The sequence below is a fragment of the Narcine bancroftii genome, chromosome 4 (assembly GCF_036971445.1).
Source record: "Narcine bancroftii isolate sNarBan1 chromosome 4, sNarBan1.hap1, whole genome shotgun sequence".
In the NCBI taxonomy this organism is placed as follows: Eukaryota; Metazoa; Chordata; class Chondrichthyes; order Torpediniformes; family Narcinidae; genus Narcine; species Narcine bancroftii.
The window spans coordinates 49,558,363-49,568,323 of record NC_091472.1 but is presented as its reverse complement, the minus strand read 5'-3'; the positions used below and the strand labels follow the sequence as shown (position 1 = coordinate 49,568,323).

Genomic DNA, 9,961 nt, shown 5'->3' with positions numbered 1-9,961 from the left:
ATCAACTCAGCCCTCACCCACATCTCCTCCATTTTTCACTCATCTCTCCTAGCCTCCTCTGCCCCCAGATATAACAAACATAGAATTGTCCCTTATCCTTACCTACCACCCCATCAGCCTCCGCATCCAACACATTATCCTCCAGAATTTCCAGCATTTACAGCAGGATCCCACCACCACACATTTTCCCCTCTCCGCCCCTCTCTGCCTTACAGAGGGACCATTCCCTCTGTGATTCCCTCAAGCACTCATCCCTCCCCACCAACCACCTCCTCCCTCCCCCCCCCATCACATCCCAGGTACCTGTGGCCTCAGGATGTGCCACACTTGCGCCAACACCTCCTCCTTCATCATGGTCTGGGGCCCCAAACAGGCCTTTCAAATTAAGCAAAACTTCACTTGTGTATCCACAGAACTGACTTATTGCATCCAGTGCTCTCTTTGTGGCCTTCCCTACATCGGAGAGACTGAGCGCAAATTGAAAGATCGCTTCGCTGAGCACCTTCTCATCGCCCACACCAGTAATAGGGACCTCCCAGTAGCCAACCATTTCAGTTCTGTATCCCACTCCCATATTTACATGTCTTGTCCATGGCCTTATGTACTATCCCACCAAGACCACCTGCAAATTGGAGGAACAACTCCTGATTTTCTGTCTGGGCACTCTCCAGCCAGATGGCATTAACATCAACTTTTCCGATTTTTGCCAAATTGCTTTGTTCTTCCTCCTTCCCCTTTCCAGTTTTTCTCCCTCCCTTCTCTCTCTATTCACCCAGCCATCCCTCCTTCCCTTCATTACTGCTGTCCCCCCTCCCTTCTCCACCTATCACCTCCTGCATTTACAACCACACCTTCCACCCACTCTTTTGTTCCGATGCCTGCCAACATTTTTCCATACCTTGATGAAGGGCTCAAGCCTGAAATGTCGGCTATGTATTTTTTTCTTTGCTATAAAAAGAGCACTGCATGACCTGCTGAGTTTCACCAGCACTGCGTTTTTACTTCAACTATGATGCGTTTTTACTTCAACTATGATGTCTACAGATTCTCATGTTTTACTTCCTTTCCTTAGATCTCAATGATTGAAGGCTCCGGGGAAGCAGCAGATCAGCGAAGGCCGGGTTCTTCAGTTTATTCCACATAGTGGGTTTATTGTCCATTGTGAATTGCTCCAAGTGTGTAGGTGAGTGGCAGAATCTGGAGTGAATTAATGGGAACATGAGAAAGAATACATTGGGATTAGTGTAATATGGGAGAGTACAGATACGGCAATTTGGAGCAAAAACAATCTGCTGAAGGAACTGAAGAAAAGAAATTGTTAACATTTCAGTTTAAAATTCTTCATCAGAATGGGTGTTGGATTCTCTCACATCCCATCCTTCAGTACAGAGCAAGAATAGGGTCCCCCGGTCCTCACATTCCACTTTTCAGTTTCCACACTTAACAATGATCAGATTATCCTTTGCAATTTCTGACAACTCCAATAACATTCCACCATGGGACACGTGTTCCTCACCCTCACCCCACCCACCCCACCCACATCTTCACCATATCAAACTGATCATTCACTGTGATTCCTTGGTTCACTTTTCAATCCCCACCAAGCATTCCTCATCTTATGGTACTATCGTCATGCAGCAGTAGGAGATACAACCCTATCCTTTCACCTCTTCCCACCACTTGGGAACCAAAATGTCATTTGGTGAAGTAAACATTCATTTGCACAATATGGTCTCCTGTACATTGGAGGAACCAGGCAACAATTGGGTGATCACTTGAGAAGTCCCTGTGTCCACTCCACAGGGGTGAACCTAAGCTCTTTGTTGCTTGCAACTTCTACTTCTCCATCCCATTCTATTGACAAATCTATCTTAACCTCATATTGTTGCAAGACCCAAAACATTGGACATTAAGTTGGCAGACTGAATCTTCCCTCTCAGATGAAGATGAATGGAAAACTCACATAATTAATTAGAAAATTAATTTCAGATAAATAAAATTTAATTTAGTTTTCAAGGTTATGATATTTTTAGTACAGTTAAAAGGTGCAGACCCAAGGTTAACACTTAGAATTTGCATTTGGCAAAGTGACCATTATTTTTACAAAGGAAGAACTTAATTTTTCAAAATGGAAATGTTAAGAGTTGAATTACCAAAATGGGCTTTCCATATTAAGTTATTAAATAAAATATTTGTAATATTTTTCAAAATTTTAATTAAATGTAGACATACAGCACGGTAATGTGGTTTAACACTATTGGTGGGACATCGAGCAAGGCCGATGACATTATGGGGCGAGACTTCCACATCTTGGACAGAGAGGCTCAGGACCAGCAGCAAAAAGTCTGCGGACGTAGATATTCACTAAGTGTATGGTAAAATAAAACAAGCTACGAACGCGTTTCCAGGTTTAAGGTAATTTTTATAACAAGCGTGTCTGAACCCAAAACGACATGGTGTCAGAAGTGGAGTTTTGAGCCACAGACTTAACAGGCGTGCAGCGGCAGCAGTACAATGCAGTATGAGAGGGTTTGATTATTATTTTGTGGCTAAGAAGAACGTAATTTACGAATGGGCGAAATTTAACATGAGAGTGCAGCAGGCCTACAGAAACAGTAGATGCATTCTCTGCCTTGTATGTACTGGCAGAGAACTACTAGCAAGAGAGGGCTGTTCTGAGTGTGTACAATGGATGACTCCTGCATAGTACAAGGTTAGTTATTCCGGCTAACATGCGGAACAAGGTACTCGAGAAAATACACGAGGGCCACCAGGGGGTTGTAAAGTGCTGGGAACATACCAATCAAACAGTGTGGTGGCCAGATCTAAGTAATCAAATAAATGAAATTGTCTTGAGGTGCAGAGATTACATCCAGGAAAGGACAAACATAAGAGAACCGCTGATGCCAAGTAAATTCCCTGTCAGGCCATGGCAAAAACTTGGCACAGATTTATTCATTCTTCGAGAGAACACATAATTATTAGAGGTGGACTGTTTCTCTAGATTCTTAGAAATAGCACAACTCAGCCCGACACAAGCTACCAATATATTTCTTCATTTAAAATTGATGTTTGCATGGCATGGCATTCCAGAGACATTAGTGAGCTCCAACAGTCCACAATTCTTTGGACAAAACATGAAAGCCTTCGCAGCAGATTATGGGTTCGACCATGTGACCCTAAGTATCCACTAAGGAATGGCAAGGCAGAGCAAGAGTACAAGCCGTGTACTCTTTTGCTCAAGAAAGCAAAAGACTCTTACCGTGCACTATTGGCATATAGAGCCACACCGCTGAGCAATGGCTACAGTCTAGCCAAATTGCTAGCGGGACATTGCCTTCACACAATTCTACCAACCCTTCCAGAGAGGATACAGCCAGAACTCCCAGACCTCCTACAACCCCAGAACAAGGAGAGGGAGAAGAGTTATAAAAATGCAAAGTGGTATAATGAGAGACATAGAACAAGTGACATGGAAAAGTTGGCACCAGGAGATGAAGTGTAGATCTCCAATGCAAGACAGCAAGGTACAGTAAATACCATACACCACAGCCCACAAGGGACACTGAGACAGAATCGTCAGCATCTCGTTCCCATACCAGAGTCTCCAGGTGAAAAGCAACAAAAGCATGGGCTGGAAATGGACACTTCTGCAAAGGCAGTTCCAGAGACTCTGCCAACTGAAACAGAGTTCAGATGGCATAATAAGAATGAGGTCTGGACGAGAAGTAAAGAAACCGCAGAGATTGAATCTGTAGTGTCTGTAAAACACCCAGAGTCAAGAAAGACTTGTGTATTGTAAATGTTATATGTGTATTTCTATCAGAATGTGTAAAGGTAACTGTAGTGGGTGAAGCCACAGAAAAGGGGGCTATGAACACAAAGGGGGATGTGGTGTAACACCATTGGTGGGACATCAAGGAGTCCAATGAAATCATGGGGTGGGACTTCCGGATCTTGGAGAAAGAGGCTCAGGACTAGCAGGGTAAACACTGCACAGGTAGATATTCACTAAGTTTATGGTAAAATAAAGCAAGCTATGAACACGACTCCAGGCTCAAGGTCATTTTTATAATGAGCATGTCTGAACCCAACATGACAAGTAAGAGGCCATTTTGGTCGATGAGCCCTTGATTCTCAATTTACACCTCATTAACATACACCTCATTAACCTACACCCCCGGTATGTTTTGAACAGTGGGATGAAACCGTAGCAGACACGGGAAAAACGTACAAACTCCTTACAGACATCACAGGATTGGAACCCTGGTCCTAATCACTGGTGCTGTTAAGGCCATTCCACCCTTTTGCTGAATGTATTAAATTAAATACTGGAATATGTTTTATATGGTTCAAAAAAAAATTATTTACCAAAACAGAATCCAATTCATGTAAACTGCTGTCCATCAACTTAGATGTAATGGTTACCTTCTCAGTTTCAGTTATATCAGTCACTCACACAAGTGGTTAATATACCTTGCACTTCAGGAGTGTGTATATACTCCATGTCAGTGTAAACAAGGGCGTATCTACAGTACCCTCTTGTGACCAGAAACAAATATACAATGTTTTCTGTTATATTTCTTCCATTTAAAGGTAAATTAATCACACACTGAAAGGATTGCATCATGATGTAAATTGTTTAGCTTCTGTGTTTTAAAGTATTTTCCCCATGTACAGTTCAGATTGAGTCCCTTTAACTTGTATCATTCACCATCATCATGTAAAATATAAAAATAATCTATGCTTCCCCATATCGATAAATCATCTTATATGACTTAAACAAGATAGCCTGGAAATTAACTTAATTATTCCATGATTTTGAGAGGTCAGAATGTTGAATTGTAGAAAAAAAACTCACAATTGAAATATTATAGAGTGTATGTGTGAATTTTGACCACTTAGTTTTGAATAAAGCAAGTACACAAGGTATCTTTAATCTTTATAAAATGCATAATTAATCCAGGCAAACCTCAAAGCAAAGCTCGAGGATGCAATCCGCCTCACGGACTCGTCACCTGAAACCCTCTGGGATCAGCTGAAGACTACCATACTGCAATACACTGAAGAGGTACTGGGCTTCTCCTCCAGGAAAAACAAGGACTGCTTCGACGAAAACAACTAGGAAATCCAGGAGCTGCTGGCAAAGAAGCGAGCTGCCCACCAGGCTCACCTTGCAAAGCCGTCCTGGCCAGAAAAGAAATGAGCGTTCCGTCGCGCATGCAGCCATCTTCAGTGCAAACTCCGGGAGATCCAAAATGAGTGGTGGACTAGCCTCGCCAAACGAACCCAGCTCAGCGCGGACATTGGCGACTTCAGGGGTTTTTACGAGGCTCTAAAGGCTGTGTACGGCCCCTCACCCCAAGTCCAAAGCCTGCTGCGCAGCTCAGACGGCAAAGTCCTCCTCAGCGACAAGATCTCCATCCTCAAACCGATGGTCAGAACACTTCCAATCTCTTTTCAGTGCCAACCACAGTCCAAGAATCCGCCCTGCTCCAGCTCCCTCAACAGCCCTTAAGGCTAGAGCTGGATGAGGTCCTCACCCGGGAAGAAACATATAAGACAATTGAACAACTGAAAAGTCGCAAAGCAGCAAATATAGATGGAATCCCCCCAGAGGTCTGGAAGGCTGGCGGCAAAACTCTGCATGCCAAACTGCATGAGTTTTTCAAGCTCTGCTGGGACCAAGGAAAGCTGCCTCAGGACCTTCGTGATGCCATCATCATCACCTAGTACAAAAACAAAGGCGAGAAATAAGACTGCTCAAACTACAGGGGAATCACGTTGCTCTCCATTGCAGGCAAAATCTTTGCTAGGATTCTCCTAAATAGAATAATACCTAGTGTCGCCGAAAATGTTCTCCCAGAATCACAGTGTGGCTTTCGCGCAAACAGAGGAACTACTGACATGGTCTTTGCCCTCAGACAGCTCCAACAAAAGTGCAGAGAACAAAACAAAGGACTCTACATCACCTTTGTTGACCTCACCAAAGCCTCGACTCCGTGAGCAGGAAAGGGCTTTGGCAAATACTAGACCGCCTCGGATGCCCACCAAAGTTCCTCAACATGGTTATCCAACTGCACAAAAACCAACAAGGTCGGGTCAAATACAGCAATGAGCTCTCTGAACCCTTCTCCATTAACAATGGCGTGAAGCAAGGCTGCGTTTTCGCACCAACCCTCTTTTCAATCTTCTTCAGCATGATGCTGAAACAAGCCATGAAAGACCTCAACAATGAAGACGCTGTTTACATCCGGTACCACACGGATGGCAGTCTCTTCAATCTGAGGTGCCTGCAAGCTCACACCAAGACACAAGAGCAACTTGTCCGTGAACTACTCTTTGCAGATGATGCTGCTTTAGTTGCCCATTCAGAGCCAGCTCTTCAGCGCTTGACGTCCTGTTTTGCGGAAACTGCCAAAATGTTTGGCCTGGAAGTCAGCCTGAAGAAAACTCCCCAGCTCCCCACCATGACTACCAGCCCCTCCACATCTCCATCGGGCACACAAAACTCAAAACGGTCAACCAGTTTACCTATCTCGGCTGCACCATTTCATCAGATGCAAGAATCGACAACGAGATAGACAACAGACTCGCCAAGGCAAATAGCGCCTTTGGAAGACTACACAAAAGAGTCTGGAAAAACAACCAACTGAAAAATCTCACAAAGATTAGCGTATACAGAGCCGTTGTCATACCCACACTCCTGTTCGGCTCCGAATCATGGGTCCTCTACCGGCATCACCTACGGCTCCTAGAACGCTTCCACCAGCGTTGTCTCCGCTCCATCCTCAACATTCATTGGAGCGACTTCATCTCCAACATCGAAGTACTCGAGATGGCAGAGGCCGACAGCATCGAATCCATGCTGCTGAAGATCCAACTTCGCTGGGTAGGTCACGTCTCCAGAATGGAGGACCATCGCCTTCCCAAGATCATGTTATATGGCGAGCTCTCCACTGGCTACCGTGACAGAGGTGAACCAAAGAAGAGGTACAAGGACTGCCTAAAGAAATCTCTTGGTGCCTGCCACATTGAGCACTGCCAGTGGGCTGATATCGCCTCAAACCGTGCATCTTAGCGCCTCACAGTTCGGCGGGCAGCAACCTCCTTTGAAGAAGACCGCAGAGCCCACCTCACTGACAAAAGACAAAGGAGGAAAAACCCAACACCCAACCCCAACCAACCAATTTTCCCTTGCAACCGCTGCAACCGTGTCTGCCTGTCCCACATCGGACTTGTCAGCCACAAACGAGCCTGCAGCTGACATGGACATTACCCCTCCATAAATCTTCGTCCGCGAAGCCAAGCCAAAGAAGAAGAATTAATGTTTTACATGAATAACTGATTCAAGTACAGTTTGCGCAAATCACCACATAGCATGTAGCACAGAAAAATAATGCCTTGTACCAGATGCTATTTATAAAGATCAGGAAATATTTGCACATGTTTACACACCTTGCACTTTTGTTTTATTATTGTATTGCCTGTTATATTCAAGTATGAGTTGACTGCCTGGATAGGATGCAAAGAAAAGCTTCAGCCTTCATCTTGGCCCACATAATAAACAAACAATTCAATAATTCAGATCATTAAATTGCAGGTTGATAAGTTCAAGCTAATTGAAGTTAGGAGCTGCAGGTCGCCAAGGAATTTGGTAACATCTCTGAAGGGGACTCATATTTCTCTATAAGTACAAGTCATGGTTCTGGTGGATCTTCAGCAAGATCAGGAATAGAAGGGGGCTCAAAGATGAGGCCTATCTTGTAGTGATGGCTGAAGGTGATTGAAGAAGGGCTCCACCATCAGGGCCTAGTATATCCCTTTGGTTGGATCATAGACCTGCTTAATTCTATCCAAAAAGCTATGCATCTGGAGGCCAGTTATTGCTGCCTAAAATCTATGAATTCATCCAAATTCCAATCTGGACCAGTATCTGCAGTGGTCTTTTTACACCTGGAACTCAAAGCCTCTGCATAATTCTACATGGAAGATGCTGATATCTGCCATGTCTCACAATCAAAAGCAAACTGTTAAATGAGAGGAATTTAACTTTATTTGATTAAAGGGCATTGGGAAACTCAGGTATGTTCCTATGAGTTCAGGGAATCACAGTGTACGCAAGTCAGCAAAATGATCTGTCAACAAAAAAAAAACAATAATTCACTGAACATCTGGATTTCTGCATTCATCAGAACCCATGTTGTTTAATCATTGCCACTGCTCATCTCAGTGTCCACTTTTACAGCTATGGCATAGAATTTTTATGTTTTGCTTGCTTCAGCCACAACAAATCATGTTACTCAATGGTGAATGTCATGTGCAGACCATGACCTTACTGTGTATCACATTGTACTGAACCCTAGTTCAAAAGATAGTAAGTGAAAATGTGACATAATTCTAGTATGCCATTAAGATTGCTGCAAGGCATCACTCACACCCTCCAAATCTAAAACAGCTATATACAACTTCAGTGATATTCTCCTGATTAGTTTCCCCTGCTTTCAAATTCAAGGTAAATGGCAGCAATGGGAATGATAGTATTGTGATGAAATTGTGTTATTATTGATCTTTAGTTATATATTTCTTTGTACAGTTAGTTTTAGGGTGGACAGGGCACACTTATTGAGACAAAATTACACTCAGTGAGAAACCAGTTTGAAAGTTGAAATGTCTTAAGCCATTGTTTAGTGGAAGCTGTGTAAACATTCGTAGAGCTGGAATGATTGTTGATTCAATTGCTGGAACAATTAATATTTGCTGGAGAAACAGCTGAGTATGCAAGGAAGCCATTTGCTGGTTAAGCTGCTCAGACAACTCAATATCGCATTTGCTCATACACTTGGAATTCAAAGATAGTAATGATGTCATGTCACATGATTAAAGACATTTCAAAGAACATATTACTGAAAACAGAGACATTTTGAAACAAGAAGAAGGTGCTTGACAGGATTGAAATGTCGTGAACTAGATATGGTTGACCTCTTTGTTATTTAATTTAGTTTTGGAACCCCTAGCATTAGCACTTTGGGATTTCATGGCTTTTGGGGAATTAATAGAGGAGATGGAATTCACAAAGTATCTTTATATGCAGATGATCTTTTACTATATATTCCAGATTCTGAGAAATCTATACCTTCAATGTTGCCTTTGCTTTCCCAATGTGGTAGTTTCTCTGAATATAAATTGAATCTTTATAAGAGTGAATTATTCTCAATAAACATGCAGGTACATATTTATAACCATCACCTTTTAGAGTGGTTAAAAATCACTTTACTTATCTTAGGGTTTAAATTACCAAAAACATTTAAAGATCTATATAAATTTATCTTTCTTCCTTTGATAGATTATGTGAAATAATCTCTTTCTAAATGGTCTCTATTGACTTTATTTTTAATAGGTCATATTAATGCTATAAGATGATAATCTTACCTAAATTTGTGTATTTATTTCAAGCAGCAGTTTTTATTCCAAAATCCTTTTTTGATAATATTAACTCTAAAATATCTTCTTATATTTAGAATTTTAAAAATGCCATCTTGAGTAAATTCCATCTGCAGAAATTAAAGAAAGATGGTGGTATGGCTTTATTATTGGGCAGTTAACATTTGCTATATTATTTTCTGGGTCTACTTTTCTGATAAATTTGAATGTCCTTATTGGATAGATTTGGAATTGAATTCTGTGCACAGGTATTGAGTGGCCTCATTATTGGGAGCAGCTCTTCTATTTACATTTTCCAAGATTAGTAGGCATCCCTTCAACCCAATACTTAAACATACATTCTGGATTTGGTTTCAATTTTGGAAGTTCTTTGACTTGATTTTTTTAAATTTTATCTAGTACCATTTCTCTTATATTTTTAAAACATCTATAATTGATCAAGCCTTCTCTTTTTTGGAAAGTTAAAATAATCGTCGGTTTTTCAGATTTGTCTATAGTTAGTGGTTTAATGTCTTCT

The 9,961-nt window shown here is 42.0% G+C and overlaps 1 long non-coding RNA gene across 1 annotated transcript in view; it reads right to left on the bottom strand.

Annotated features, from left to right (window-relative positions):
* Nucleotides 1-996: 996 nt before the first annotated feature.
* LOC138760550 (uncharacterized) overlaps nt 997-9,961 on the bottom strand; it is a 60,841-nt gene continuing 51,876 nt past the window's right edge. The window contains exon 3 of the long non-coding RNA XR_011355695.1: nt 997-1,197. This is a non-coding gene — a long non-coding RNA (uncharacterized lncRNA). The remainder of the gene's footprint in view (nt 1,198-9,961) is intronic.